This window comes from Apteryx mantelli, chromosome 2 (assembly GCF_036417845.1).
Source record: "Apteryx mantelli isolate bAptMan1 chromosome 2, bAptMan1.hap1, whole genome shotgun sequence".
NCBI classification, from domain to species: Eukaryota; Metazoa; Chordata; class Aves; order Apterygiformes; family Apterygidae; genus Apteryx; species Apteryx mantelli.
Window position 1 is genome coordinate 122952485 of NC_089979.1, and position 26419 is coordinate 122978903.

The window sequence follows — 26419 nt, forward strand, 5'->3', positions numbered from 1 at the left end:
ATTAACTCTTGGCACAGCGGCCCCCACCAGCCTGCCAGGCCCCCAAGAGCTCAGGAGGCCTTGCCTGTGTCTCTGGTGGGCAAGCGGACTACACTGGTCAGTCATGACAAGCACCCACCTATTTAATGGCCTGAGAAAAATCACCTGTCCCCAGTGCATGTGTTACCAGCAAAGCTGCACAGTCCCTCAGGGACTCCAGGCGGTGCCCACGCAGTCTTCACTTCCCTGTGTAAGCACCTCTTACGTGATTTTGGAGGAAAAATCATCATTCAAGAGGTTAAAATAGTACAAAGCTTCAGCGTGACTCTGGAGATGCTCAGCAGGACCAGCGTGACTTTAACTAGGATTAAAGGGAAGGACTGAGTGATGCTTTGAGCCACCAGGTACATGCTCCAGCCACATTTCATGAACAGGTGAGACCTAGGCTCCCTCACCCATCTTTGGTTTCTGCAGGGAAAAAAAAAAAAGAGAGAGAGAGAGAGAACCAAAAACAGGTGTTTAGACTAGAACTAAGTCACCATGTGTCCCTGAGCATGACAGTCAGAGTACGAGACACGCCAGGCTTTGCATTTGGTGCACGATAAAGGCATAACCCAAGGCAGACAAAGGAAGCCTCCAGGCAAGGAAAACCTTCCTGTAGGAGAAACTCATGTTTTGGCATGTGGTGAAACACAGCCATGCCAACTATGTTTCACTTGCAATATGTGCAGTGAACATAGGTGGGAAGTCAGTGCCCAGATTTGCAATCGGCAGCTCGCAATTCAGTGTGATGACTCAGGATTTTCAGTTTCACTGCAGGCAAAGACTGCTCAGCCCTTACTCAGGCAAAATTCCCAATTTTTTACAAGAAGAGGCTATGTCTTGCCTGCCTAGCTATTGTCCAGTTAAAGCTAATACTGCTAACTCCCAGCATTCAGAAATTTTTTAAACAACGGTCCTGAAAAATGTTGCAATCATTGTTTTTTATTGCCTTTATAGTCATCTTTTCTGTGCTTAGAAGTGATGTTTTCAAACTCTTCCTGAAATCCACAGGGCCTGGGAATTCAGTCAGTTTTGTTCTTTCAATGAAAATGGAACTTATCCTGCAGTCACATGACTCCCAAAGCTAGGGCTGTACAAAAAAACAATGAATCCCGACAACGTATCTGCCAGATCTCCCTGGGATCTGCAGGGGAAACAGCCATTTCCTCTGTAGGGTATGTTAAAGGCAACTCTTGCTGCTGTTGTTTGATGATGTAATGTGGCCACAGTGCTCAGTAGCAAGGTACTTCCACATGCCGTCGGGCAGCATCACCCTATGTGACGCCATAGGGTCCATCCTCTCCTCCAGGCAGAGGACATCCAGTGCTTCCACCACGTCTTCTGCCTTGTTTATCTGTAGGTTTACAGCAGAAGGTGGGAAGAAGACTTACACCTAGGTCAGGCATAATTAAATAACATGGGATTTGGAACAAATAAAGTAAAAACAATTCATGTGAGGTGTTGAAAAGGACAAGGTGGAAGCAAATCTGAGTTAAGCACTGATGGTAGCAAGAGCTGAGCGGACACAGACGTTCCAGCACTTGGGAAGGTATAGAAAGGAGGCAGACAGCAATCTCTGGAAACATATATCAAAGAACGTATAGATCTTCTGCAGTCATTAGGAGGAAAGAATGAACGACAGAAAAAGAGAGAGGAGAGAAGGTCAACAGAGAAGGGTTAAAGGTTAATTTCCTGATTGCCAGAATATGAAAGGTAATGGCCTCAGATGCCCGTGAATTTCTTTTCAAAAGAGGCCACATCATTTAATGCACTCTTCTATTACTGCTCTCATGTCAGCTTACTAGTGTTCCAAAATGGCCTTTTTTCACTATTAATATGATAACAATTCACATAATGTGGTCTTCTGATAGACCTCGAAATTTCTGACATGTTAGGTAAGGGCAGAAAATCTGTTAGAAACATGACCTGCTCTTGCCAAAGTCAATAGGAACTTTGCTACCAATGTCTATGGCAATGCGGACAGGCCAATTATGATGATTAACAGTATTAGTCACATCTTTACTGGAACCTGTTGTTTATGAACAATTCCAAAATGTTTGTTCGGAGAGCTCAATTTAGATGCAAACATTGCCAGCTTGTACTACATTTTGTGCTGTCGGGAGCTCTCAAACTCTGGTGTGTGTCACCCACAGTCTGTAGGCTGCCCACTGCTCTCATTTTAAGCATGGGATTTGGATTTTGGAGGGCACGTAGCCTACAAGGAGCTCTTATAGGAAATATTGTACAGGATGGGAAAGCTGGAGAAGTGGTCTGCGTCTTAGACTGAAAGTTTTAAGGTTGGATGGTTATAAGGAGGTGGTGGGAATCATGGTCCCTCTCCATTCCTTTTCTACTGCTAAATGAACAGGAAGCCCCGGTGGAAAGGCTGAGTATCAGTGCCTTAGATTCAGCCAAGCATGAATGCCAAGCACTTGGCCCCGCTTGGATATTTGATGGGAAATTAGTTTGTGTGCCTTGAGGTCTCAGCTAAGCTCAGGGCCCTGTTTGATGTACACGTAGTCTGTGGCCACAGGTGTTTAGGACTTAAATAGACAAGGCAGAGCAAGGTAATGTTAACTCTCCATTGGGCTGATGAAGGACTGAAGGCTGATGGGGTAAGAAGGCAAGGGCACCCACAGCTCGGGACAGGAACGAAAACTTACCCTCAGAAGCCTTGCCCCGACACAACCACAGGCTCACCCTGCCTCTTCAAGCTTCTCAGGTCAAGCTGCACTGGTCAGAGACACAAGTTCATAACACTATAATGGGAAAACGAAGTTTACCTGCTTCTAACTGGGGTAATACAGCACTTACCCACTTCTCAAATACACCAAATAAATCAAAGGTTACCTGCTTGTTTTTGAAGAGGAGCTTGAAGTGCTTGAGCAATCAGAAGGCATCTCCCAAGTTCTGAAAATGTAGTGAGAGTTGCCTAATTGCTCAACTACTGTATCTCCACGGCCTCAAAACATTTTAACAACTGACATACAGATCCAGTGCATGTAACTTATTTTTGTATTCTCCAACTGTGCCAAAAGAGTATTTTATTTTACACTTTAGCAGGAGAGCTATTCTATACATAAATGGGCCACTAAACAGAGTTATGCCATATCGGCACTTCTCAGAACATCAGACACGTATATTGCCAGCTTTCAGGATGTGGGATGTAAGACGAATAGATTTCATACCACGACTTCCAAGCCTGCATACTGGGACTTCTGTTTCAACTGCCCTCTTCACCACAGTGATGGCAGTTACTTATGATAAATAGATTAAAGGCTGAGCAACTTAGATTTTCTCCAAGTGATATGTTATTTCAACTTCTTTTACATTAAAATTCATTTGCATTAGGGAGGAAATAATCATACTCACATGTACCTGGAAAATAATTTGCTTGGGCATTCAGGTTTATCCATTTCTTGTTAGAGTGGAAATGTCTTTTGGTCAGTGGCTGAACGAGGTGGTTCTTGGTGACCATTACTTATTAAAACTCATAATTCTGTCTGTATTTTGTAAGGAGATCTTTATTGTAGCTATAGTGGGAAAGACTGTCACTTCTCATAAAAATAATTCCAACATATTTTTGGCCCAACTATTTCCCCACTGAAGTCAATAACCTAATTCCTAGAAATGCATTCTATTAAGCAACTGGTACTTCTTTACATACCATAAATTACAAGATCTAAAAGTAAGCAACCCCTTAGGTTAGTTGCAGCTTTGGTATTTATTGGGATTGGAGTCAGATTCTTTGGAAACACTTTCTAGCACTGTTTAAAGACTTTCAATTTTCTGTTTTATGTAATTTAACCACTTAGAAACTTTTGTTCAAAAATAACTCTGTGAGTATTCTTATAACATAAGTATAATGGGATGATTACATTACCACAGAAATTCTGGAATTTATATAAATACGATGACAAATCTCCCTCTGTTTCATTCAGGCTGCTTGCATATACACTCTCTCTCTCTCTCTCATATATTGGTCTGTGCTACTCATGAACTGGTAGATTTCTTCTTATTTTGGTACAATTACCAAAACTTCTGTTCTCCTTCCTGTAGGAATCCTTTAGATAAGGAAGCTGAAAGTCTGGGGGTATCCTGGCATGTATCAAACTACAGGGGTACTCATACTCAAGAGGGGGTGCAGACCTTAATCTTCAGCTTTTTTGCCAGACTGTGGACCACAGTGTCCACAGCATGGGCAGAGGTCTACTTCTGCCAATTCTGCCCCAGGGCTGGGAACTTCTGGTGGCAGGGCAGAGCGAAGAGCCAGCTAGCAGGAGCGCCAAAAGCGGTGTTTCAGGTAAACATGAGCCAGAGGCTTTACCTGAATAATGTCAGCAGCAAAACAGAGCAAAGGTTTGCTTTCTGCTTCATTTGCAATCTGCTCCTCCCGCGCTTCACTGCTTCTTTGTAGCAGCAAAGGGTTCAGCGTATCTGTGCACCAGAAAGCTTTCCTAAATCAATAGTCTCCTGTTGCCACATAAATACCTAACTGGAGCAAAGATGTTTATTTTCAAAGTGGGAGATGTTGCTCCTGTGACAATGTTTTATTATAATGATTTTGATCCTGAACTTGCAATCTTTACACTGAGACAAGACTCCCCTTGATTTCAGTGCAAGCTTTGTCTGACTAAGGATTTCAGAATTAGTTCTTTGCTTTTTTTTTTATTGAAAAACAAGCCCGCACTTGACAAGGAAAAAGCAGTAAGTGGATCATGTCAGGGGAGACAAGCTCCTTGAAGAAATTTCTAGCAGGAAAAACACAGCTTTACAATTACAGGGCAGTAAGTTACAAGGTTAAAGTTTTAAGAATATTTCAGGAGAAAGACAACAATGCACTGTTGGAAATGTACCTTTTCCGTCAGGAAAGGCCCAATCAGCATACCCCTCAGGTACTTCTCAAGACTGACACTACACAGATGAATACATGCTGAAGTACTGAAACCAAGAATAGGAACATACTTCCATGAAAATTTTAAATGTTCATATACTTGAATTAAGTCCATTTTGACCTGAGGATTTTTGAGGGAAGACTGCGTATCAGTCTGGCCGTGCTTTCCGCCACCAAAAGGGCCACAGCTCCAAGGAGACCACAAGCTCGCCCAAGCGCTGCTCCATGGAGAACTACCAAAAAACCACACCTGGCACACATACACCATTCGTGGAGGAGAACCACACAGCACCCAAACCCTGCAGGCACGGGCACCGCATAAAGCGCAGCAGCTAATAATAATTGTAGAGGCTAGAAACACTGTCCTGCTGCTCCCAGGGTGGGGGGGCGGCAGCAAACCCCCACAGCGCCACGCGGGGAGGCGAGCCGTACCGGCAGAGTGGGGCGGGCACAGGACGCTGGGGTGCTCGGCTCAGTGCAGGTGAAGTGGAGCTGGGGTGTCACATGGCACTTACACCCCCAGGGATGTGGGCAGGAAGGTCGGGGCCTCTGGAGAGCCTGGGGCAAAAGGCCACCAGGGCAAGGGGTGGTCTGGCATGGCCTGGGCCCAAGAGGGTGTTTGGATGGGTCTGGGGATTTGGTGGAGTTGTTTGTTGTGGTTTTTTTTAACCAAAAATTCCCACCAGGAGCACAGGGCTGTCAGCGTGGGTCAGGTTCGCAGCCACTTGCTGAGCACCAGGCTGCATTTTGGAGACCCGCTCAAGCAGGTGGGTGCCTCCAAAAGTTGGCTGTGGTTTGATCAAAATTTGGCAGCTGGTGCTGCAAGCAGGGATACAGTGGGGGGGGGGGGGGATTCCCCAGGAGGGTCACTGGATTAAAGAGCAGCAAGAATAGGGCAACCCCAGTGCCTAAAAGCAGGGAATAAGAGCCCAAATTAGAGTAACTCAGGTGCTTCAGGCTGGGACATTGCATTTCAAAGGCAGGCAGCAGTGATGGCAACACATTGGCTGGCCCTGTGGCCCCTGTGGCTCCCTGCCCAGGCAGGATCTGGTCTTCTGGCAGGATCCTGACCCTCAGTGGGGCAAGGTTTGCCCCTGGCTAGGCATCAGCACCACTCGCTGAGCCCTCACCAAATACCGGTCTTCAGAAATTGAGGCACAGCCAGCATCACTCTATAAAAATTAGTTTTCAGAATGGCTCATTCTTACAGCAGGCTGCCAATATATTTTAATGGGATTGTGCAGCCCCCCTGCTCATGCTTTTTAAAAAGAGATAACACCAGGGTCGATATTTTTAATTAAACTCATTTCTTTATAGGCGTGAACCAGAACCATCTTCTCCTTGTGAGCAAAATACGTATGTGTATAGGTGTGCACGTTGTGAAAAGAAGCTGGGAGGAGGTGGCTTTCCCTGGCACGACTCCCAGGCCTTCTCGTCCCCATTGCAAGCGGGGGCCGCCAGGACGGCCTGTGCCCTCCCTGCCGCCCCCCCGCCCCCCCCAACCTAGTTCAAAAGACCTTTTCACACTTTTTTTTTTTTAAACCTGCGACTACAACCCGAGCCATGAATATTTCAGACAACTGGGAAACTCGCTATAGCGCCGTTATTTTGCTAATGCTGGGGCCTGCCGTTCCAGCAGCGCGGGGATGCTCCGCCGCCCGAGCCGGGATCCCTCGGGGATCCAGGGCAGGACCCCGCTGCGGCGCCTCGCTCCAACGAGATTTTTTTGAGGCACTTCCCAAGTTACAGGCTGGCAGATGTGCTCCCCCCCGGCCCGCTCGGGTGTTACACAGGGATGCCCCCACCTTCACGACAGACGGGAGAGCGGTGAGGACGTAGCAGGAGCCGCCGAGATTAGGGGAGCCGGCGGGACACGGGCCGAAGGGCGCCCCCGGCGCAGCCCGGTTCCGCGGGGGGCCCGCAGTTATCCCAGGGAGGGGGGAAGAGCGCGGCGCGGCCCCGCCCGCCAGCGCGCCCCTTCCCGCGCCGCCCGCTGCAGCGCGGCCCTGCCCGGGGCGCCTCGGGCGGCGCCTTCGCCGCCGGGGACGGGGGGGGCGTTCTAGAACGCGGCGGGGGGCGTTTCCGACCGCCGGCGCTCCAGAACGCGGGGCGTTTCCGAGTCCCGGCGTTCTAGAACGCGGCGCACCCCTCGCCGCCGCCGCCGCCGCCGCCCGGCGGGACCCGCCCGGCTCCGCTCCGCAGTGTCGGGGGCTGCCCCGTCACCTGATCGCCGCGCGCGCGCGCGCCGCCGCCGCCCCCCCGCTTCCCCCCCCGCGAGCGCGCGCGGGGGCGGGGGTGCCCGGTATATACGGCCCCGCCGCCCCCGCCCCTGCCTGCCTCCTGCAGCAGGGGAGGCTGCGAGGCGCCGCCGCCGCCGCAGCCGCCGCCGCGCCGGCCCCCGGCAGGTGGGCGAGCCGCGCCGGGGCTGCCACGGGGTGAGTGCGCGGGCGGCGGGCGCGGGGCTCCGGCCGCCCCCCCACCCTTCGCCGGGTGGGGGCCTGGGGGAAGGCGGCGGGGAGCGGCGCCGTCGCGGGAAGGGGCGCGCCGGGGCGCGCCGCTGCTCGCGGGGGCGGGCGGCGGCGCGGGGCGAGCCCGGGCCCTACCTGTTGCGGAGCCCGGGGGGGGGGTCGGGCAGCCCCGTCCCGGGGCCGCGGTGCGGGAGCGCAGGCCGAAGCAGCGGGCGGGGGGCGGCGGGGCAGGGCAGCGCGGGGGGGCTAAAGTTGAGGGCGGCAGCGGCCCGGGCGGTGTCGGGGGGGCCCGGCCCTGCGGCGGCCGCGCCGCTGCTGCCCGCGGGGGCTTGGGGCTCGCCCGCCGGGGGGGCCGCCGCTGCGGGGCTTCCGGAGGCGCCCGGAGCCGCGGGGCCGGGCGCGCTGGCGGGGCCGAGGCCGGGGCGGGGGGAGCCAGCCTGCGCCGTGTGGCACCTGCATTATGTCGGTTCGTGGCCAGAGCCTCCGCCTTGGGCTCTGCGTGGAAAGTTGCTAGAACTCCCCAAATGGGAAGTTATTTTACAAAGCGCAGCGCCGAAAGGCCGGGCGCCGGTGCTGCCGCCGATTTAAAAGGCTGCTCGTATGGAAGCTCTCTTCAAAACCTGCCCCTCTTGCACCATTGCGCAGAGGTTCCTTATAGCACATAAGCATTGTCATAGTAAAAGTCTGTGGCCTTAATTCAGCCTGCTGATAGTCGTGGAGTTGTATGTAATAGGTGCCAGGTTAGCTCTCCAAGCTGTGTGCAGTATTTTAAAATATACACAGTGAAGGGTGGAAAAGACTCCCCTTCCTACAAGCAGTTGCAGAAGAAATGTTTTTCTAAGACTTGCGTTGTGTTTGCTTTTTAAAACAAAGTTCTGCCAGCATCAGATGCTAGCCGCTATTTACCTGACCAGGTATCCAGCAAAAGCCGGCTTCAGGTTTTTTCATTTGCATTTTTGACCGGTTGTCAGTCTGTCTGGAGAAGAAGCCTCTCTGCAGGAGTACACCGTTGCAGGAGTTGTGGCGTTTCGGTGTGGCTGTGCCTGAGTTCTGCTTACGTGCCCGGGAACCGCTGCACGGGAATGTTCCAGAAGGGAACCCGTTCTCGCAGCAGTACAGGCGCTGTCTTGTCTGTAGCAGTGCTCCAGAGCACCCACCTCTCGCTAGCGACCGCACAAGTGGAATAAGCAATCGGGTTTTGACACTGATACAGCAAATCTCATTTTAACCCAGAAGGAGATAATATAAAGCTTCTGCGCTAAGTGTCTGTGATGCAGAGGAATTGCAAGGAGAGCTTGGCTTTCCTCGTGCAATCGTTGTACCAAACTGTAATTGTAGCTCTGTGCAATCATTTATGTTTAACAGGGAACCGCTAGAAAATATTTTTGCTCTGCTGCTTCTACTGAAGTGGTTTTGTGAAATCCAGGTTGCTACAACCTGAAGGAAGCTAAAAATGGCAATATTTGTTAATCCTTCTTTTTAACAAACCCTTTCTTCCTGTGATGTGCCAGTAGCTCCCTTTGTAAAATAGATGTTTAAAGACTTTGTGCAGCAGGATGGAGTCTTTTGCTTTCTAACAAACCAGGCAGATAGCACAAAATCAGCCGAGACGGGGCAGTCTACTCACAGTGACAAGAGGAAGAAGAGTGCTTGAAGAGACCTTGATTTCAAGCATCACCTTGCATGTCCTACCATTTGTCCTACCCAAGCAAAATTATTACCTCTTGAAGGTGTGAAATACATGGATTTCAAAAAGCCTTTCTTGTTTTTCTGGGCCTTACCAGGAGGGAAACGGCTACTCGTGAGCAGACACTTTAGGCGTTTCTCAAATGTTCTTCCATTGTAACCGTAACTTCAAGAGGTTAAAGTACCTAGAACACTTCTCCTGTCTAGTAGCTGCACCTTGCATAACGTGCTTAGAATAAGCATGTCGTTGGCAAAACCATAGGTAGCGCTGGGGAAGGGCAACTTTTGCGGTTGAAACTCACAAAGCCAGCAAATAACATCTCCACCAATACCTGGGTCTTGCAGGTCTTCAGCGTGGCTGACACGGCTACAGCTTCCTGTCTGCGGCTCAGCGCAATGTGTAAGTATGAGAGGTGTTTCTCCCGTTTTTGTGTGGCTTGCGGTAGACTATCCTTTTCTGACTCCTTCCCCCTCCCCCCGCCTCTTTATTCTAAATGGGGTGTTTGCGACAAACTGGGAAGTAGCATATTGCAGATGTTTTTGGTGGAGAGGCATTATGGGTAATATCTGACAGTCTCCACCTTTGCTTGCATGAAGGGGTCTGGTTTTGCATGCCAAAAACACATCACCAGCAAAGAATTTGCCTGTGTTTCCAGTCCTCACCTCACTGTCACCTACTTATTATGAAAGAATGGGATATAATTCTCTTAATTTGTGGCAACATTATGGCCTTTCTTGATTCATTGACGTATCTGAAGGTAGGTACCCCAAGGACTTCATTAATACCACTAAGCGCTCAATGAATAGATGAAAACCACAAAGCAAAACTAAGGTATGGTAATATGTGACTTGGCTTTCATGTGAAAATAGTGCTTTTATCTGATAAGAATACTCTCTGAACTGTCTTATCGGTGTGAAACATCTGCCTATTAAATCCCTGTTCAGAAGGGGAGAGTTGGCCACACTGCCATACGGGTTAAGTAATGGTCGATTAATAGGATTCTGTTAAATACATGCCTTGGAGTATTAGTGTAAGGAATAACTGTTCTTAATATGCCTGTATTTTGACTTCAGAGTAAGTCCATGTTTCTGGGAGCTCTTCATACTGCATAGATGCATCACTGTTATCTGGAGATGCTAAGTAGGTCTTAAAAAGATCTTAACATCATTTTTTTTTTCCCATCCACAGCATCAGTTTTAGAAATGAGAAGGGAGGGGGGTTGGAAATTAGGCCCTCCTGAGAAAACCATGTCCTACCTGATTACTTTCCCTTTAATACATCAGACTAAATGACACTCCATTTTGACTTGTGTTAACATTATGTTGTTGGCTAGTGTTAGGCTTGCATTCTTAAGAGACAGGTGAGGATTACAAATTTCTTTTTAACTCAACTGAGTGCATATAGCAAGTCCTAGAAGGAGAACATGATATTACATTTTCTGTTTTCAAAACAATTTTTACGTATTTTCTATAGTTCAACAGTGCATCTTCAGTATTTTTCATAATGTATATATACTTGGTATTTTATATTAAGGTAAGACTGCCTAAAATCATTCATACAAATAATGATTAAGTAAATGTGATGCAAATTCTTACATGAGAAACTTGATATTTCCCCTTGTTAGGAATTAGGTGGTTAAATCCATGTATTTATTGCAAATTCTATAACTTGGGTTTCATAAATAAGTGTGAAGTTTTCTAACAAATATTATACATTTGTATGTCCGTGTATATGCATGGTGCAGGGAGAGAAAGCAATAACCTTTCTTCATCTTATTTCAACTGTTATGTTCACCTTATATGCAGATAGAACAAGGTTGATGCAGGCTGTGTTTTAAAAAGGTAGGGGAAAAGATCCTTGTTCTCAAAATATTTTTAGGAAACGTAATTAACCAGTATAGGCTTGCTGGGAGGAGGGGAGGGGGAAGAGGGGCTTTGGAGATGGGTTGTTTTTGTTTCTTCTGGTGTTCTTTCATTTGTTAAGAATTGGTTTCCCAGTTTGGGAATCAGCAAGGGAAGGAGAGGTGGGAGATGTTATTACAGGAAAAAGATCAGTGCTGTTCTCTTCCTTCATTGTTTCATCCTTGAGTTTTTCCTTCTCGAGTCCGACCTGCCGAAAAGGTACCTCGGGAGGGGAGGAGAAGAGGAGGGCATATTTGGGGGACGCCCCCGCGCTGTGGCGGGGCCGTTCAACGGGAAAGCGGCGGCGGAGCCCGCCGGTGCCCGGGGCGGCGCCGTGACGGCGGGCCGCCGGCTGGGTGGGGCGCGGCGCGGCGCTCCGCTCGCGGCGAGCCCTTTGTCCGGGAAGCGCCTGGAGCGCGGTGGTCGCCCGGCAGCCGGCGGCCCGCCGCACCTTTCGAACGGCGCGAAGACGGAGTTAGTGAATGCATCTTCCGGTTGCCACGCAGTGTGCTTGGGGGGGGGGGGGGGTGCGTTACCGGAGCCACGACTCTTGCCGCTTTGGTTCGTATCGCAGCATGACGGCTTGGAGCTGGATTTGTAAAATAATTCCTGTTTAAATCATTGCTGAAGCCTTGAGCAAAAGAAAAGCCCCGTGTGCAGCTCTTAAACTGCTTTGCCTGATTATTTTTAAGGTTTCTTTTCCTTGCAAGTGTAATGAATTAACTTCCTGAGAGTTTCACATGGCAGCTGGAGAATACAAATCTTCCTGTTCCTAAGCTGCATTTTAAGTCTCCTGTATTATTGAATGGATGGAATTACTAGATAATTACAGAAAACCTACTGCATTATCTAAGTTAAATGTGGGCATTGTTTAAAACGTTAGTTTAATGAGATAAAGCATTATTAAAAGCTCCTGGTGGGAAAAATATATTTGTACTTTTTTTTAATGCTGAAAATGCTACATGATCATTAAAGAACTTGTAGCATTTCACAAATGGGATACCTGCAAGATACTGTTAATTTTTAAAGCTCTAGCATGTAAAAGCAAGTCTAATAATCCCAGATGTGTAAGCAACTATTCATGTTTTGCCAAGTTTGAAACGTTTTAGTATAAAATGTATAGCTCGTGCAAGACTCTAGCAAGCCTGAGTATATTGAAAATTGTGTTGTGCAGGAATCTGCTGCAATAGTGAATTTGGGGGGGAATTACATATGATTGTGAGGTGTCTAAGAAATAATAAAACTAATATTTGTGCTGGTTTGCTAGTCCATTAAACATTTTTAAACGCCTCAATCCCTTTTAAAGGAAGTAATTAAGCAAGTGTTAAATTGTAAATGAATGCTAGATGACAGTATCGCCACTGAAATGCAGAATTCTCTATGGTTTATACTTTCTGTGGAGACTAATAGAATTTAATTTGCATGTGTCGAAAAGAAAATGGTGGCTTCTCGTCATCGCTCAGTGAAGACTGAATAGAAAACTGATGTGAAGTCTTAACACTAAGACACTATTTTGCAAAGAATAATGTGTATACTGAAGTATCATCATAAAACTAGACAACTTTTAAAATGAGCAGTAAATATTTTGAGGTGCAGTTCTTCTGTGCTTAGTATCAGAGTGTTATAATGGGTATCTGCATTAATAGTACACACTCAGGCTTATGTGTTGTATTATAGATAAAATTAAAATAGGGACTAGGCTAAAGAGGGAAACATTAAGTGCTATCCAGGAATTGATTTTTTTTTTTCTTTTTTTCCTTAAGCTTATCTAAGATAATCAATGGTAAGATGAAAAAGTGTAGATGGTAAAATGGTACATATTTATCATCTGTGCAGTATTGATCTAGATGAAAAGGAAACAAGTAAAAATCAGCATTTTAAATAGAACTTAAAAATGAATCTCTAAGACTTTGAAACCTGTAATCAGTGTAAATTGGAAGGGAGGAGAAGGAAGAGATTGGGGTCTCCATTGTAGGAGCACAGCACATGCTCTACTTCAGCTCTATATTTAAGGAGTTAAGTATTGTGATGGAAAAGATGAAGTGACCATCTAAACTTACTGGATTTCAAATCAACTAGTGGCACTTGTGAATTATACAGAGTATTTCTGAAAAATCAGTGTGGTGCATCTGTGCTTTGTCTGAGTAGCAGACCTGTTTGCAGAGCTGTTTGTCACACTGTCATTTTTATTATAATAGAGCTTATATGGAAATATTTCTGCAGTGCATCTAAAGGAAAGACAAATGGCAGTGTTTATGGAAGGTGGCAGATTATACTGCAATGTGCATTAGGGAGGAGGGGGTTGTTACCCCCCAGCCTCCTTAAAAGAAGGGATTTACATTATTTTGTTCAAATGTGGTGCATGTTATATTGGACTAAGGTAAAGATTAACGCAACCGATCCTTAACTTGGTTAAGGACTGTAGGTCCTGCCCCAAGGTAAATAAAGAATACGGTTTTGTTTGCCCAAACAGCTTCCTCCTGCAGTCTTACTGTGTAGAAAAGAGTTGGGAGTCTGTTCTCTTGTAATTGCTTGTCTTGCATATAAATGAATTAAAACTAGATGTTTTTTGAAGAAGTTTGGCTTTTCTAACAAAACAAAAGATTTGGGGGGGGGTGGAATTTTTCTTCTTTTACTTCAGTTGAAGGGCCTGGTTCCATTTTAATATGTCTGTATTTAAAGAGCACAAACATCAATTTCAAAATAAATAAATGGTGACCTATTTAAGTAATGTAAAGCAGCAATTGCTCCTGTAGAGTTATGCTGTTCAACTTTAGTAGGGAATGTGGCCCATTATAATTCAGCAATATGCTGTTAACTTTCATGAAAGTTTGGAGTTTAATTATTTTCTAAGCATAGGAGAAAAACCGTGAAGAAGGAAGGTGAAGGGGAGAAAAATTATTTTTTCTTTCCTCATTTGGGGAAGTCTGCTTTCCCTACTTAATAGATTTAATTTCTTCCTTTTCCCTACAAAGTGATAACACACAAAAGAAGACAAATCGTAGAAGCTGTTGCTGGTTTCACGTGAAAGAAGGTGCAAAACTGGACACAAATTCCCCCAGTGTCCTGATGAGTCGTGTCTTCCTCCCGCATCCCGGGGTGGTGCCTGGGCTGGATGGCTGCAGGCTTCCAGGAGCTGCACTCCTGGCCTGAGGACAGGTAGATTTTTGCTGCATTTTTGACTGATCTTTATTCTGGTGAAAAATCAGTGTTTGTCTCAAATTAACAAATAAGTAGGTTACTTCTAAGGACTAACTGAAGTGTAGAGCTTATATTTGGGTTTCGGGTTTTTTTGTCTTGTTTTGTTTTAAGCTGGTAATTTTTTCAGACTTCAGTTGTGATCTGAAGCTGCACTAGAACTAGTTTGGGTTCACGAGCAAGGTAACACAGCCGTAGCGCCGTTGCAAATCATACTGGAGGAAATGGCTCCTTCCCAGTGGCTCGGCAATGTTGTGCTTGCAGTATCCTGAATCCTTCCTCGGTGCCAGTCCATGTTGCTGTTAGCAAAGCTGCGAGTCCTTTACTTTGAAATGTCTTGCACCCTTCAGCTCCATTAGCGTAAGCTTGGTGTTTCCATCATCACTAGAGTGAGAGTTTACCTGTTCACGGTAGACTGTCATCCTTGGCTGTTTGGCCAAGGAATAGAGGGAAGGGTGTCCTCGCCTCAGCATATGGGCAAGTCACCCTTAAGGAAGCACCCTTCCCTTTACTGGAAGCCAGTGGAAACATGCTTAGCACACAGTGGTATGTATTGTATCAGTGACGAGTGCTGGTCATTGTCCCTTAAATCTCTGCTGTTGAATGATTGCAAAGTCCAAATGAGCTTCCCTCCAATGTTGCTTTTCCAATGAAGAATTGGGCAAAGGCAGTGGAAATTGTTTATCAAGTTCTTGTAGGCTTGCTGTTAGGTCTAATGCCTGCAACTATCTGTGATCCTTTGGGAAGAGCGTGCTGTGTAGTCCTTTCCGACTCTTTTGCTTGTGACTGCCCTTGTAGGGGGGAGGTGGGAAGAATGGTTCGGATCTTCCCTCCTCAAAACCCCATGTGTGATAGGCCCCTTCCAAAACAGGGGCAGCCTTCTTGGACAAAGACAGGTTTCCCGAGTGTCTGAACACACTACCCAGCTGGCTGTCAATATTCAAGCCCACTGAAATAGTGTACTAGGGACTGCACACGAGCTGAATACCACCTTTTGGGGTGGAACGGATGTTTTTTTTACTTGTTTTTGTTTTGTGTTTTTCCTTTTAAATGAAGGCAATGTCTAGTGGCCAGAGAAGTGGCTGAGAGGCACCCTGTGCTGCATAGCCAGCGAAGGGAACTTAGATGACACCACTTAGAGCCAAACAACTGGAGAGTTGCTGGGGTTTGCTGCTCTGCCTCGTGCCCTCTTCCCTATGCAATGCGCTCAGCAGGAAGGCACCGCATCAGTCTGTGGCTTTAGCCCCTGGACAGCATCACTTCCTGGATTATGGAGGCTGTCATCTATCATCACTGTTGCAGACTGTAAAAGACAGTCCGGCGCTCCTGACGAAGTGGCAGGATTGGCCATGATTGGGAAAGAGCTTGCAGGGTTGGCAGGCATTTTTAAGTAGGAAAGTGATTCCTAAGGAAGGAAAGAAGGTGGGGAGGGAGCAACCACCAAAGACCTGCAGCAACAACTTTGCCCTTGCACTGGGAGTTGGAATTTACATAAACCAGGTAGCTTAAATAAGTGTGCCTGAGCACAATTGGAGATGGGGATTTGGGGGGGGGGGAGAGAAGGAAGGGGGCAATATATTTAGGAAGATCAGAAAGATTCTGACTCCTGTCAGAGAAAGCCAAAGGAAAGTGAGCAGAGTTTTCTGGGAGGGAAGAAATGACTTATATCAAATAGAGCTGCCAGGTCCCCTGAATGTTGCGGTGCTCCGAAGGAGGTGCGAGTGCATCAGATGTACAGTGGAGCTGGGAGCACGCTTCCCATAGCCAGCGTGCCGAGGGAGAGTCACGGCAGGTGTTTAGCTGAGCAAGGAACAACCCATTTGAGGTATCCAAAGGCTGATTTATAACAAGATGAACAGCATACTTACAGTCTTAAAAAAACCTCACAAGTTGTGGTACCTCCTGGCTTGATGCTACTCCTGTTAAAATCTGCTGGCATTCTGCCTTTGGTTTCAGCAGATACAATGACTAGATGGAGAGAAAATTGCAGTGGATGAGCACCTGCACAAGCTTACTGTTAGTGTATCTCAGAAGTGTTAAGCACTCACAAACCTGTTTACACTGGGAACTGTGGTGCTCTGTACCATTTTTTTTCATTTAGGGCTTGTTGCCTACCCATGCAACATCGGTGCTCTGGAGACCTCCTGGTCTTCATGCAGATATGCTTTCAATAACGTCAAAATGTACTCTAATCACAAATGCCATTTTTCTAAAACCTTGAGCAGAGATGGTCAGCTTAAAAGATAAGCCAGTGATGTTAGGAAAACAGGCTGGAGACCACAAGCAAATTCATTGAGCCCTTCTGTTGAACTTGAGTGCAGTGAGCAAAGGGGCACCTAGCACAGTGCAGCATGTTACGCAGGCAAATGTGTCCAGAAAGCCTGTGGTGGGACTGGAAAGCCCTTGCTGCCATCAGGTACCACATTGTCCCAGTGACGCCTGCGGGACCTCTGGTCACTGCCAGCAGTTGCAGGAGAGCAGCCAGTGACCTTGTGTCTTGTGTCTGCTGTACATTAACTCTTTCCAGCGCTTGGCTAAAACTTGTGGCAAGTTGTGCTGGAGCAAGCTGGCTGAGTTGGGCTGTGAGTCCTTCCCCCTTGTATAGCACTGTCTTGATCACCAAGGTGCTGTGGAAAGTCACTGATCTGCTCCCCTGTGGGGCATGTATTCAGGGTTTTTCTATTCACTGTCAGCTCCTACCTAACAACAATATAAGCATTATATAATCTGCTGGCTGTGTATTTCTCAGTTGACATCCCAGTCTTGATTATTTCCTTTCATTGCTCACCTTGTTCTTCTCTAGCTGCTGCTGTGTCTGCTGCAGATCTTGGTGCTGTCACTTCGATTGGCATCCCGTTGCAGTGGTGCTGCTAATAGCAGATGGTGCAAGAGCTCACACCTTAGATGCTTCCCAGAAGAGGCACAGATGCAAGTTCAGGCTCCTTAGGAGCAGGCATTTCTGAAAATGCATACCCGACAAACAGCAATGGCAACAACAATAGAAAGCTTCGGCAGGTATCTCACATGTACTCTATTTATGGTCCCAGCACCCTATTTCAAAATAGTAACCAGAGCAATTAGTAACTGGAGCAATTAGTAGTCAGTAATCTAATGTGTCCTGGGAGATAGATATATATCTATATACACACACATGCAAGTATGTATGTATACACACATATACCATTCTTGGATAGACAAGAAATCCAGCTGTGAATATATATATTTCACATGTATAGGAAACTAAAAGAGATTTTATTTCTCCGGTTCCCTAACACTAAAGAAGCAACTATTTCTTTATCCTATTTGGCACAGCATCTAGCCATAGCCCAAGAACACCACAGCATACCTTGGAGTTTGGCGTGTGGCTGTTGCATCATAACTGAACGTATCGAATAATGTAGAACAGCTGGAAAAATTATTTTAAAAAAAAGTTAAACCTCAGAAAGCATATAGTGAGGCAGATTCTTAAACCATTTTGCCCTGTTAGGCTAGGGATTGGAAAGCATGTTAGATGGATGTGCTTTGTCAGGGAAATGGAAAAGACTGACTAAACCTTCTCCTCCTGCTTGCAAAAGAAATCCAGACTAAGTCAAGCAGTGTCTTTAACCCTACCCTGTCCTGAAAATTGGAGGAAAACACCATTCTTATGGCTTCTGTTAGGTCAAAGCATAACTTAAAGCTGGAAAAAAGGGCTCCCGTCCCAGGCTATCAGGATGCCTACAGCTAACCTGCTGGTACAGAGCTTTAGAAAACACAACCAAGTTTTTGCTACCACCTTGTGAAAATGTTCTTGGGAGTTGTGGTAGAAGCCCTGTTGTTTGTGTCACTTCAGACTTCCAGGAATAGAAAATTGACTGGCAACAGGAGGGACATGGTTTGGTTTTTGCAGGTATCGGTTCTCACATTGTCTGTAACTTGCTTTGTTGTCCACTGATGTTATAAATAGATCAAGTCAGGAATATGCCTGGTTTATATAAATCTGCAGAAAATATAGTATGCTTCTGGGTGTTCTGTAGCTAATGTACAAGCTTTTTTTTTTTTTTTTAATCAGTTTCTGGAGGGGGCAGATATTCTGCCTTTGATCTGGAGTGCTAACCAGAGTGTTGGTGAGAAACTAAAGGCAGAAGTGTCTTCACCCAGCGCAGCAGAGGACTAACCCTTTCATGACACGCTCACTCTTGCCCAGACTGAGACAAGTTTAACCATGCAAACTCTGAACTGTTGCAGTGTTGGAAGGGGGTGAGATGGGGGGAGTACATGCCTTGCCAAATCAGTTTTGGGAATTAATGCTGTCATAAGCATTTTTAACTCCACTGGCACAAGTCTGGGTGCTGATGGGGGAGCAGGATGAAAGGGAAGGCACTGCCTTGAAATATAAGCTAAACACTGGACTTTCCATCTTGTTTTTACGTTTGTCTGGGGAATTTTGTTTTCTTCTCTGCCCTCCATCCCAGAACTGATCAGCCTGCTCCGAAACCAGGCTCTGGAAGCTGTGCCCTTTCCCATGAGCTTCCCAAGCACAGTAACATCCTCCCTGCATGGGTGGCATCCCTCACCCTGTCCCCCTTGGCCCTGCATGCTGGTGCAGGGTGCCAGCGTTTCCCATCTCGGGGAAAAGTCCCCGTTCAGAAACTCCAGGCACTGCAGGAAGCGCAGCTGCATGTAGGTCCCCTTTTAGTCCCTTATGAACAAACACACAGGGAATTAAAAAAAAAAAAAGACGAAGCACAAATATAATAATGCTAGAGAGTGAGAATTGCTAATATTTTGCCATTGCCAAGAAAATGGCTGCCTGTGCAAGTAGGAAAAAGGAAAATGCAAGAAAGAGGGTGTTTTGTGAGGACTAAAGGGTGTGGCTCGAGCATCACTAACAAATGCTGAAGAAAAAATGCTCTTTGTTCTGCAGTCAGGTGGGTTGACAACTATTCTCACTCCATCCGTTGAATGCATAACACCCAATGCAATTAAAAGATTCGGAAATACGTGACATACTGAAAAATGCAGCAAGCAGAGAGATTCATCCTGGAATCTGCCTTTTTTTTTTTTTTAACAATTAAGTCTCAAAGCTCCTCAGTATCAAATTCAGCGCATCTGTGACTTACATTCCTGCATTGTTTCAATATAATGTTTTGTGTGTTTAATGCTTCAAGTGGCCAAATGGTTAGTTCAAGCTGCTTAGCACTAAAATTTGTACTGGCCTACGTGCGACTAGAATTGGACCAGAGTGTGTATTAAAGTATATTAAAAATATATGTACATCTATGTATGCATGCAGTACAGCAAATTGACTCATAATGACAGTGTGCTACTTGGAAAATAATTTAAAAGCTGTTCGTTTAAAAGTACCCGTGTTTGTCTGGCAATTTTAATCACTTATTTTCTTTCTACTGAATTTTAAAAAAATGCACTCACAGTTGCTTTTTGATTGTTGTAGGCTAAAGGAATATCTAGATTTTAAAAATACCCTCTTTTTATGCTGTCTTTTCTCTCCTGTAAGTTGGTTTGATTAAGAGACTAAAATGCTGGGGGGGGGGGGTTGTTTGGTTGCTTCCCCAACCCCCCCCTTTCCCTTAAGTGTCATAACTAGAACTTAGTATCTCTGCAGTTGCTGGTAAGAAGTGAAATCTTTGTGCAAGTGAAAACTATGAACTAGTTTGTGGAAAAACAAGCTGGACTGAACATGTAACGCAATGAAAAGAGAATATGACCGAAACAAGTCTCCTTTCTTTCAGTTTTAAGTAAATTTAAGTTCAGGAATCTGTACAGTTTTATGTGTTAGTGTAAATATATGTATATTTTCATATCTTCAAAAAAAATTATTTCTTCTTTTTCTGGGAAGAAGAGAAATCTACTCGTAAATTTACATCTTACGACATTTCCTTACAACTGCACACTGGCTTGTGTACTGCTAGAGGCCAGCCCATCATTTCTTGGTAAAAAGAACCTTTCAGCTCGGTTACCTCCTGTAGAGAGCTAATTTTCCAGCAGTCAGGCTTGATCTGGATAAATAATTAGAGAGCGCAAGAGAGATGAAGATGATCACATCAGTGCTGTCTGTAATTCAGTTAATACAGCCAGACCCTGTGATTTCGTGTCTGCAGCGTACTTGCGTGGTCTCAAAAGCTGCAGAGGCAAGCAGCAACAAAGCCAATCGGTTACATTTGTCTTGGAAGAATTAACGGCACTTTTCATTCATTTGCCGAAAGCAAGCAAACAGCTGCAGCATGCATCTGCAACATGAGAAGGTGATTCTTGACACGTTCTCTCTCCCCACCCCCGTGTATGCAAAAATTTCATCATGCAATTAATTCTGGGTATTATCTTGAAGAACAGCTTTTTTTTTTTGCAGTTTGAGACCTTGTGGCATTTTACGTTTGATTTTAAAATTGGTATCTCTTACTTTTCAATGTGAAGGCTGACTAGGTGAAGCCTACTGTTTCAGCATTCAGCAAATTAAAAAAAGTTGGTCAAAATTATAGCAAGTTTACACTGATAGCAATACTAAACTGAAGAGAGGGAGATATGCATGTGTCTTTGAGTAAGCTGAAACACTTCACATGACTTGTAACTGGACCTCTTACGCAGATGTTAAAGCAAGCTATACTCTTGTGCAGGCTTTTAGAATATGTTTAATATTGATGTGAGCTGTTCCTCCTGCCTATGATATAAAAGGGTTAAAAATGTATCTTCAGTTCACTTTATTCCCAGTGGTAGATCCATGGCATTTACACATGGATCAGATTAAAATAGGTCAATATCTTTTGTGGAGGGTCTTTTGACCATTTTGGTGTATGACTGCAGTACACCTACCTTGAGGATGAATGGGCCCTGAGGAAATCCATGCATTAACAGAAACACAGCCTAGGGATACTTTAGGATCACATTCTTTTATTCGTCAACTAAATCAAAGCCTTGACATAGGATACTTTGTCATCAAGTCAGTCTAAATAATACTTTTTGAGGTGACAAATAACTTCTGCTGAAGAAATAAAAACATGCATTTGCATAGGCAAGAAGCATATAAATGCTGTGGGCTAATTCTGTTCTTTACTGTACATTGTTTGTGTTAAAATATACGTGTATGTGCTCTAGCTGAAATTTCTCAGAACCTCATTAAAAAGAAAATCATATATTCAGGAATTGCCTTATGTCAGGAAGTCTTTGTCTGCCTGTTTGCTTTATTGCAGTTGTTTACCACCTTGGATCGATTTTTGCCTACCACATCAGTGTATTGAGGATGATGGGGAAGGCAGGGTGGAAGAGGAAGGGGGGCAGTTCTGCAGTTCATAGGACCAAGGAGCTGTTTGCTGCCTCATCTTTTTGTTGTTGTGTTGGTTGGGTTTTTTTTTTTTAAACTTGGAATTTCCATATCCTAAAGAGGAAGAGGCTTCTTTTCGATATAATGGAGCCATTAACATCTATTAATAATGCAGGCAGGGTAAGTAGCTGGAGTTGGAGCTCCCTGGGGGCCTCGTAAAACAGATGTGCACTATATCTTCCCGGATTTGATAGCTGCTGGGGTCGAGGGGGTCGCTGTGGTTCCCGTTTATTTCCTCTGGCAGCGGTTTTCTAATTTAAGCACCTCTGTCTCCTGGCTACAGTTGCCTGCTGTGATGTGGAGGGGGTGTTCGCGCATTGTCATGCCTGGTGCCTGGAAAAGGGCACCGGCGGCTCCGCTAGTGCCGCCACGCCGCGAGCGAGCTGCCTTGCTCTTAGCGCTTTCTTTGCAGATGCATTTGCCGTCGAGGTGGCAGAGCCAGCTTCTTTTGTTGATCTTTTTTGCAAAAGAGAGAAGGTAAGCGCTTCTTCCATCTCGCAGCCGCAAAATTCTTTTTTTTGTATTGGAAGTGAGAAATATTTCAGCTTGCGAGAGCATGTACTGTATCATTTGACATGAGGTCTACCCATCGGTGGAAAATGTAATTGCCATATCCCCTTTTTCAAGATTATGCTTTTCAGGTTTTAATCGAATATATTCGTGGTGCTGGCTCTGAATAGATACTGCATGTTCTTTCTCTAGCTCTCTGCCTTTAACTTGGAAAGGGTGGGGTATGCCAGAAGGGCTTAAAATATATTCTGTGTTTCATTGTGGGTTTTTTTTTTTTAATTACAGATTGCTCTTCAAACATGGTGATTAAAATAGCGATAAAATATTAGTGGTCATAGTGTATAGCAAAAAATCTTCATCACCAAAACTGTATCTGGACATTATGCTCGCATTATGCAGGCTTAGGATTGCCTTCAAGCAAATAGGAGATGTGAATGTCTATCCTTGTGTGCACTTGTGTTACAATATAGTCTTGCTGTATGCAATTAAATGTAGAGGTATGTACTTTAAGCTAGCTTGTCACAGATGTAAAGGAAAAAAAATCCTGCTGTCAGCTCCAAATCCTGTTCAGTGTCCTATGCCAGCTGAGTATTATGGCTAAAAGTTTAGAAATGTGTAGAGAGATAATATAACTCCTTTGAAAGGAACAGGCAGAATAGTTATCCCCTCCTTTTTTCTCCTACTACCATGTGTGCAAATGTTCATTAATCTTTCACTATGAGCAATACTTCATGGTATAGGGAAGCATAATTTCTGTTGTATTTCCTGCAGTAATACAACCAAGAACCGATTGCATCTATATTTTCAGAAACATAAAGATACATCAGGTAGATAGAAAAAACAGGGATGTGAGCTGGATTTTTTTTTTTTTCCTGAAAGTGCTGCATAAGCCAGTTCATGTAATCTTAGAAGGCAGTCTTTAGGGTGGATGGGTCACTCTTTCCCCAAATTCATTTGAAAATTTAAGTTAAAATTTGTCTCTGACTTATCACATGCTTAAAAAATCCTTGCTGTATTGAGCTCTTCTTTTTGTGTACTGAGATGTTGTGTATTAGCTCGCCTGTCCTTGTGAATGCGCACCAAATACACCATGCGCTTCTCTTAAAATGGTACCGTGATCATTACTGGACTGTGTTAAATTTAGGTGTGAAGGGCCATGTTAATAATTTGGCTATCAGGTGTACTTTAAAAGCATGAATATTTATAACACTTGTTTTTTCAAATGAATTTTCTTTCTCTAATAGTGTCCAATAAATTCAATAGACAAGAAAACATTTTTAATCTTTACTTACAATTTTAATATAAAGGTATAGATATAAACATGCAGTTTGGCTTTTGTTTTGCCTTTTATTAGATCCAGACTATACTTGCAGATAATTGTCTCTTTTTAATGTATTATTACTCTTACCTCTTTCTGATAGAATTTCAGCATAATCCTAGCATCTATTAGACTTTAAAGAAAAATGCACACATTTTAAAAAAAATATGTAGATTAAGTAATTAAATGTGTCTATTTTTAAAATAAGCAATCTGCAGATAATTTCTTTTTAAATAGACCACTGCTTATTAAAAACCATTTTTCATGGGAAGACTTGCTGTGTTTTACTTCTGGTAATTTTGTTTGCTGAATAATGTAGAACATTTGCCCCTCATTACAGAAGAGGTCAATAATGCTTGTAACTGACAAATTCAATAGAACAATAAAATACCTTCTGTTTTTAATCGGGTACTAAAGTCAATGTTTTATGTTGGTATTTTGTGAACTTATAACCTGTTTCGTAAATTCTGGGGGATTTTTTGTCTGTTTTATATATATATATATATATATTACATATTCACATCATTCAGCCCTTTTTTTACAAAATCAGTGCATGATGCTACAACTGGTATTGGAGCTAAGCAATTCCTTTTCTGCTGGTTCTATACAATTAATTCTGAAGGGATTATTCTAGACCCAAACATTAGTCAGCATAAGTTGAGATGGTAGGACTGAGCTGTCCATTTTAGAGTTTACCTATCATTTGTTAATACAAAACCAACAAACCCTTGACACTTCTTGTTTAGCTGGTGTCAGTAGCTTATTTTGGCCCCTTTTACGTTATTAATGGCAAATTTTACATAGAAAATACAGTTCAGATATATAATATTTGGTGTTTTTAATATTTAATGCATGAGTATGATTGCAATTCATAGAAAATTCTCCTTTGCCCTTGTAAGAGTTTCTCAGTGGAATGAAGAAAGTCTGTGTAGATTTTTGTGTTGTTGAGTGCCCTTAGTATAACGTAGGGGAAAATGCACACAAAGATGCAATCAGTAATAGGAAGCAGTAATTTTAGTATGAGTTTTATATTATTATTGTCCTCTAAATGACTGAAACTTTTTAAGGTAGAAAAATAACTAAAACTAGAGAATAAATTGTCTACTTAAGGAACTTCACTGAATGTGAAGTCCGGCTTCCGCATTCTTTAGGAAACAAAGGAAAGATCCTCTTTCCTTTGTTAATGGTATTTATCATCTTTAACTCATTAGTTGCTGAAGACAGAGCTGAAATGTTGGTGGGATTACAGACTATCCACTGATTAAAATTCACATAGATCCTTGAAGGAATGTGTATGTGCAGGTTTTTGGTACATAAAATACATACAAAAATATGTAAGCTGCAGTCATTATTCCTCCTTAATATTCCTTAAAGAACATAGGATTTTTATACCTTCATGATGTGAACATTTAATGCCTTCTAGATGAAGAACAATTATGGGATTCCTTTTTTATTTAGCAATCTGTTCTGAACTTCAGGTACACCCTTGTGTAAAATGAAGTGCTTTGTGAGGCAGCCATGAGAACAGAACAAAATAGAAGATGTTATGGGTCTGCTGTATATGAAAAGCCATAATTTGACCTTTCCTGGAAATATATCATTGTAATTTTGTCTAAAAAAAGGTTAGTGTTTCAGAATATTAAAACTGCTTTTAAATAAAGATTGTCTGCAAAGCAGGGTTGATTGTGTTGATATAGAGCGGTATATAAAAATAAATCTTAATGGGTTTTAAAATTCTTTCCATTTTCTTTTTTTATTTAATTTTTCGGGAAAAGGTTATGTACAAAATGTGAGGAATTTTTTTTTTTTCTTTTGGGTGGATGTAGCACTGTCACGTGATGCATAGGTCTTTTTCCAACTCCAGTGAGTTCTCCTTTAATTGAATTTTAAAGACATATTTCAGTGAATACTTCAGTATGTTTTATCTCATTTAAATAGGACTTGCAAAACCACAAATAAGCTGCACCATTTTTTTTTCCACTTTATTCCCAATAAATCATGTGAACATGTTCCTTGAACTTTCTGTTAAGGCTCCCTTCTGGTGAGTTTTTTATGATTTTGTGTGAGATTTTTACCAACCTCTATCCAGGATCCTTACTGTAGTAGCTTATGATAATCTCAAGCATGTTGATATGAGGGGGAGGAGTAGAAATCTAGCAGCTCACCCTCCAGACACCCACGCTGACTGCAGTAGCTGAAACTCTGTACCACAACAAAGCAGGATTGTAAATACAGAGTAAGAAATTGTGAATGTGGCGTTACAATTGCAAAGAGAGGTCCTATACAAAAGTGAATTCTGTTTTCTGTAGATAGTAAAACTGAGAATGTTGGCAGGTAGAAAAAAAATCCTCAAATTAATGTATTGCATTTACATTTTCGTAAGTGTATGTTTCTATATCCCCTGATTTCTGACTGACCAGCCTCAAAAGAAGGGCCCATTCTTCTCTGGATTGTGACTCTAAGTTTGTACCCTTAAAAGGGTCAGGCTCGGGTGCGAAAAGATACAGCCTTGGTGGGGAGAGCTGAAAACAACAGTAATTCTCTGAAGATGTAACTTGCCCTATCTTTGTTTTTTGTTTAAATTTTTTGTATGTATATGTGTGTGTGTGAGTACTATTGTGTATGTGGGAAAGCGGCTGTGAATCCTCCTTGGAGCCTGTAGGAATTCAGAATGAAAGTACAATGGATGGATAGGGACAGCACTTTTAATACCTTTTGAGTTTCAATGTGTAGGAGTTTGGATTACTCTTCCCAGAATCTTCCATCGTGAGAGAGAGTTATGTAGATTACAGAAGAGTATAAATCAGTTATTTATTGAATGTGTCTAGAAGGACAGGAGACCTTTTGTGTACAGAATGGGAGATGACTACTGATTAATTGTACTATAAATGTATACATAGCTTATAAATGTGCCTATGATAAATGCCTGTGTTGTACACCCTTGTCCACTTTATCCATGGACAATGCATTAATTTGTCTCCCTGAGGACTACTGCAAATATTCCAAACATTCATCCCTTTTCAAAAGAAAATAAAACCTGCTGAGGTAATTCTTTTTTTCATCGTCTTGCTGAAATGGTGGGTTTTCCTCTCTGCAGATCGTGC

At 43.8% G+C, this 26419-nt stretch overlaps 2 long non-coding RNA genes across 2 annotated transcripts in view; one reads left to right on the plus strand and one right to left on the minus strand.

The window, feature by feature from the left end:
• Positions 1 to 985: 985 nt before the first annotated feature.
• Positions 986 to 3482, minus strand: LOC106491193 (uncharacterized). The gene is made up of 3 exons (XR_001293734.1): positions 3394 to 3482; positions 2685 to 2754; positions 986 to 1375 (listed from the first exon to the last, which is right to left on the minus strand). It is a non-coding gene; the product is annotated as an uncharacterized lncRNA (long non-coding RNA).
• Positions 3483 to 9433: 5951 nt separating this feature from the next.
• Positions 9434 to 26419, plus strand: part of LOC136991404 (uncharacterized) — a 58158-nt gene continuing 41172 nt past the window's right edge. Inside the window, exon 1 of the long non-coding RNA XR_010883600.1 lies at positions 9434 to 9469. This is a non-coding gene — a long non-coding RNA (uncharacterized lncRNA). The remainder of the gene's footprint in view (positions 9470 to 26419) is intronic.